The sequence below is a fragment of the Trichosurus vulpecula genome, chromosome 4 (assembly GCF_011100635.1).
Source record: "Trichosurus vulpecula isolate mTriVul1 chromosome 4, mTriVul1.pri, whole genome shotgun sequence".
NCBI lineage: Eukaryota > Metazoa > Chordata > Mammalia > Diprotodontia > Phalangeridae > Trichosurus > Trichosurus vulpecula.
In genome coordinates, this window is record NC_050576.1 from 376,418,554 (window position 1) to 376,425,236 (window position 6,683).

The window sequence follows — 6,683 nt, forward strand, 5'->3', positions numbered from 1 at the left end:
CTTGCAAAACTTAAGAAAACTGACTATACCATGTCTTCACCTCTTTCACTTGCTTCTAAACCCTCAGCTTCTGATTGCATTATTCAGCCAAAAATGTTTTCCCCAAAGCTGCCAATAATCTCTGAATTGCCAAATCTTAATGGCTCTTTTATTCCAACCTTCATCTTTCCTGACCCCTTTGCAGCCCATGACACTGTCAATTATTTTCACCCCTTAGATTTTTTTTCTCCTCTAAGTTGACATTGCCCTCTCCTGGTTCTACTACCGGTGTGACCATTTGTCTCCTTTGCTGGATGGATCATGGCATGTCCATTAATTATGGGTGTGCCTCAGGGCTCTTAGATCTTCTCCCTTTATACTATTTCAGTGATCTCAGCTCCAGTAAGTGCAAGTATCATCTTTATGCAGATGATTTACATCCAGCCCGAATCTCTCCTGAGCTCCAATCTCACCTCATCATTTACCTTTTGGACAATCTTGAACTAAATTTTCCTTAGGTATTTTCTTTCTTCCCAAGAGTACTTTGGAGAGAACCACCATTCTTACAGTCACTCGGGCTCACAATCTCATTGTCATCCTTGATCCTCACTTTAATTTACTCCACATATCCCACCTGTTGTTAAGTCTTTTTATTTCTACCTTTACAACATCCCTTGTATACATCCCCTTCTCTATACAGAACCACCAACTTCCGAGGACTATGTCATCTTCTCTCCCCTCGACAATTGCAGCAAACTTCTGTTCAGTCTCCCTGCCTCAAGTCTCTCCTCACTCCAATCCACTCTAAATTCAGCTGCCAAAGTGATTTTCCTAAGGTACAAATTTGACCGTGTCACCACCTCCCTTTTCTCTTTAAACTTCATTGTCTGTGACCTCCAAGAGCAGTTATAAAATCCTAGTCTTCTTATGCTGTTATTTCCTTCTACGTACTCTGTGATCCCAAAACACTGGCCTGTTTCCTGTTTCTCACATAAGATACTCCCATTTCCTGATTCTGTGTCTCTTCACTAGATGTGCCCCATGCCTGCAGCTCTTTATTTTGGCCACTTTGCTTCCCTGGCCTCCTGTGAGATTCAGATCAAATCCCATGTTCTGCAAAAGGCCTTTTTCATTCATCCCCAGCTCCCACTACTAGAACCTTCTGCTAATACTTTCTATATTTTTATTCTCTCTCTCTCTCTCTCTCTCTCTCTCTCTCTCTCTCTCTCTCTCTCTCTCTCTCTCTCCCTCCTCCCTTGCCCCCCTGCTTCATCCATCCATCCATCCATCTATACATAATTCCTACTAGCATGTTAGGTCCGTTAATGTATGTGAAATCTTTGATGGCAGAGACTGCGTTTTTGTTTTTGTTTTTTAAATATATCCCCCGGAATTAGTACGGTACCTGGCAAATAGGAAACATGAAATACTGAGTGTATTGATGACTGACTTTAACTTTTCAATTAGCTTCTAGCAGAACATTATCATTTGGAGAGATCAGTTTGGCAGTATCATTTTCATGGCAAACCCATTGGGGCTTCTCAAAATAGCGAGTGTGCTGCAACCTGGCTATTTGAATCTGCAATCTATAACTACTCTAAACACTATGAACACTAAGGGGTGTTATTAACTATATTAAGCTTAATCCATCTCTTCCTGCCTTCCACACTGCCCTGTAGATTTCTACTTCTAAGTCCTCCATAAGTAGCATTATTATTTTCGTTCTCCACAAATAATCACAGACTTTACCTATCTTTAATAAATTCCACGACAGAGAATAGTTTTGTTTAATTTGATGCTTGTAGATAATATCGTAATTCTCTTTGTCAAATATCTTAAATAAGAAATTATCAGCTGGAGAGTGTATTATACATTTTGGTCACCAGGTGGCAGTACTATCAAACAAGTAGCAGATTGGGTTCTCGAATGTGATCGCACAAGTGGCTTCCCAAAGGGCGGCATTGTCACCACTGCTCACTAGAGGGCGCTCACCTTCAAGCTTTGAAGATTGCTCCAAAAAGGCCGCACGACTCCTGTTCAAAAGCCTGATTCAAAATTTAACATGGGAGAAAGAAAGCGACTGTGGGAAGTGTAACAATTGTGGAAATCTTGGCATGACTTTCTCAGGGGCTCTGTACCGCCCCGCCCCACCATCTGTGAAACCTGCTCTTGACTTTGACAATCTGATTCATACACTCAGATAATCACCTTTTTTGTGACCATGTAATTCATTAAGATACCATAGTATAGTTCTTCTATGTGGCAGTTCTTTTTACCAACTATAAAGAAACTGCTTCACAGCAATTCCCCATTCTGTAGTGTGCTGGCAAATATTTAACCACCCACTCTCCAGAAAAAAAAGATATTCATGACACACTTTTAAGATTAATCTGCATTATTAACATTTCCCCGTCACTTTCTTTAATCTAGAAACAATACAGTAAATCAACAAAACAATAAATCAAGCCCTGTTTTGCAACATTAATTAATTTCCAAGGTGCAAATGCTTACACTGAAAATTTAACATTTGGTTCTCTAGAGCTAGTTTGAATTGGCTCCAATACACTCCTGCCTCTTCTCCTCCTCCTCCCAACCCTTCCTGCTCCTGAGGCATGCATGGGGAGAGAATTAAGGGAAGAAGTTACATAGGTGGTGGGGTGGTGAGAAGGAATTCTCACATGACTGGCTATGCAAGTGTGCAGAATAGGGGAAGTCCTAGTGGGGAATGGTCTCTTGCCCATCTCTTATGGAAACTGTCAGCCCCATTCAGTCTCTTTCTTTGCCGGTGGCCTTTGATCCATCTCATATCCCCAGCTCCTCTGCCCCATGTGCACTTCTGGTATTAGCTACCACAGTTCTGCAAGGTCTGCTTATGAGTCATTGAACTAAGGCAGCATCAATACAGCCTCAGCATCATCAAGCAACAAATGCAGGACACAAATGGCCAGCTGGGGCAGCTAGGTGGTGCAGTGAACCTGGAGTCAGGAGGATCTGAGTTCAAATCCGACATTTGACACTTACTAGCTGTGTGACCTTGGGCAAGTCACTTAACCCCAACTGCCTTGCCTTCTCCCCTTGAAAAAAAAAAAGGAAAAGAAATGGCCAGCCATGGCTAACCCTGCCCCCACTAGCATGGAAAGAATTGTCTGGAATCATGGCCCAGAAATCTCTTCAAAGTTGAAGGAAAAGAACACTAGGGGATGTTTGGGGTTCGGATGATTTTATATGGCTTTCCTTTTCTTCCCTGGTGTCTCATTGATCTTTCTGATTCAGACCTTCTGGGTGGATGGAGAGGAGATACTATATACCTGCTAACAGTGGTAACTTTTCCAATCACTCAGGCCCATTCTCCCAGTCATATCTATTAATTCTTCTTCCTTATTCCTTTCCCCTACCCACTATCGTCAATGAGTTACCGTATCATCTTGATTCTCTAAACTCCCTCTCTCAGCTCTTCCTCCTTTCTATTTCTACTGTCCCCACCTTAGTCCAGGCCCTCATTACCTGTCTCCGGCCTCCTAATTAGTCTGCCCAACTCTAATTTCTGTCCCCTTCAATCTTTTCATTCATATGTCTGGCAAAGTACGTTTCCTAATTTCCTAATGTAAAGGCCTTCTCCGATCATTTCCTTAGTCAAAAACCTTTAGTGAGTAATTACTATATGTAAGCATTGTGTCAAGTGCTTCCATACAAATAGAAAAGTAGGACAATCCCTGCTTTCAAGGAACTCACAGTCTAAAAGAGGAAGACAATAAACATGGGAGGTTTCAGGTGCAAGTCATATGAAAAGTTCCCATAGTCCTCAGAGTACAGTAGCAAACCAGATAGTTATTACTAATAGTTATTATTACTAATACTGATAGTTATTAGGTATTCCTCTTCTTTGCTGTTACATTCGCTGATAAATTCATACCAGTTTCTGATGTTGAGCCATTTCACAGTGCCAAGGACTTAGGTGACAAGATTTCTTGGTATTTGGTAGATGTGACTAGCATCTACAGGAGCTATCAGATTTCATCTCCACAGGAGGATGCTTCCCAGGATTTTAGCTATGAGCACTGGGCTAGAAGCATTGCCATTCCCAGGCTCTTTGGTTCAAGGTCCTGGGCCTTCTCCATTAGAATCTGAGTGGAAATGGTATTAAAGGTGGTGGTAGTAGCCTGACCTGCTTGGTGCATGCTACCTACCTTCTGTCTCTCTCCCAGGGTGCCTTGCTGCTTCATTTAGGCTAACTTACCTGCCCTGTGGGTAGTAGTTGGTGGCAATTGGTGAGGAAGTCTGATCCTTTCTTCACAGGAATCACATCCATGGATGTGAGGTCTGTTCTGGAAGCGATACTGGTAATTTAGGGGGTGCTGTTACTTCTAGGGCTGCTGTGTTTGTCAAATGGCTCCCCATTGCCCATCACACATACACACATATCAAAGATGTATACACATCTATAATATAGATGCATATATATTATGTAGGCAGCTGGGTAAAGTGCCAGTCCTGGAGTCAGGAAGACTCATCTTCTTGAGTTCAGGTTGTTCTTTGTCCTTAGTTTTTAAAGAGGACCATGATATCAGGAAGGTGATGCCATGACTTGCAAGTTAATGGGATTTAAGTGAGAGAGGGCTATGCAAAATTACCAGCCTTACTTTCTCCTCTGGAGCCATCTGGGTCCAGTGGCAAGCTATAAATCAGGATGACTGGAGATGGCCCCAATCCTGAGTTCACACCAGGTCTCAGGCACTTACTAGCTGACTCTAGGCAAGTTGCTTAACCCTGTTTGCCTCAGTTTCCTCATGTGTAAAAGGAATTGGAGAAAGAATGGCAAATCACTCCAGTATCTTTGCCAAGGAAGCCCCAAATAGCAGTTGTGAAGAATCCGACGTGACTGAAACAACTGAACAACAACAAATATATTATGTATATTACACATACATTTATATATCTGGTGACACCATGTTTGATATATAGAAGTATGAATTGTGGAAAGAACACTGGTTTTGGAGTCAGAGAACCTTGGTTCAAATTCCATGTCTGTTACTTAATACTTGAGTGACCTTTGGTCACCTCTCTGGGCCTCAATTTTCTTATCTGTACAACTAAAGGATTAAAGTAGATGATCTTCCAGATCCCTTCCAGCTCTAAACCTACGATCCCTTGATTTCATACACTTAATCATTCTTTAAATTAGCTTTTTAAAATTTTTTTATGTTGCCAGAACACAAATACAGAATAGAGAAAAGAAACAAAACATATCATAAACTTAAGTACTGAAACTTAAATACAAAGTAAAAAAAGAATGCCATGTGCATAGCAGAACATGATAGAGGATTCCAAATATGTAACAATAAATTTTCATTTCAAGAAAGCCTGCGTGATAAATAATACACCTGGTGTTGAGAATTGTCCATTTTTTCTTTGCTTCCTTGTGTTTTCTTTTGTTCTCTGCTGTGCACTTTGTTCTTTTTTTCCCTCCCCCCATCCCCCCAGAAGGCTTAGATGTATTTCTCTATATATAAACACATACAGATAAATACATATGCTTATACATATATGCATGTGTATATAGACATATATTTTTCCAAACATACTCTATTCCTGATCTTTGTTTTTATGTTTGTACATATCTCTTGTTTCCTATCCCTCCTGCCTCCTCTACTTTACTTCTACCTGCTACATCACCCTCATATTACTTTCCTACCCCTCTCCTGCACCAACCACCCTGCCCTCCTATTACTTGCCTTTTCCCCTCCAAGGATCCCTCCCCTGTCCTCCCATTCCCATTAATCTAAACATCCTTTACCTATTCCCTCATTCTCAGCTCTAAAAATCCCTCCCTTGTCCTCTCACCCCACACTAAACCCCTACCATTTTATTTCTTCTAAATTTAGAAGACTTTTATACTCTTCTAAATATATATGTATTGTTCCTTCTTAAACCCATTCCCGATGAAAGTAGGTTACCAGAACTACCAGCCCTCCTCCTCCATCTAAAACCTCTGTATCCTTTCTTCCTCTTGCTCCTCTTTTGTATAAAATAGTTACTCGTTTTAGCTGTTTCTAAATGGTTTTACTGGGGAAGGGGTAGTTTTTTTTTTTTTTGGAGAGGGGAAGGCAGGGCAATTGGGGTTAAGTGACTTGCTCAAGGTCACACAGCTAGTAAGTGTTTCAAGTGTCTGAGACTGGATTTGAATTTAGATCCTCCTGACTCCAGGGCCAGAGCTCTATTCACTGTGCTACCTAGCTGCCCCCTCTTTAAATTATTATTTGTGAATATGTTGCCCTCCCTCCCATCTACCCCTAAACTGAAAGATCTTTGGTCCCCAACATCTATCATCGTGCGTTGTAAGTAGTAGGCATATAATTAATGTGTGCAGAATTAAATTAAGATGTGTTATAGTTCTGCGCTACTCCTTCATTATGTAATGTCCTGTGGTTGCTCCCTAGCTCATAGATGTTCCAGGCCTTCAGTGCTAGACAGCCAGAGGCACCCAGCTGCAGCTGTCATGATCCTTAATCCCTACTCTGAGGTCTCCTTGCCAACTTTTTACAGTACTAGCTCATTTTAGTGCCGCTCTCTCAGGGGTAATCAGTGGTCTCATCGGAAAAAAAAGAAGAAGCAGCAGCTTTGGATGATCCTCTATGCCTTCAGGAAAACATGACTGAAACATTTGGGTATGTTTAGACTTACCACCAGATCAATAAGCAGTAGGC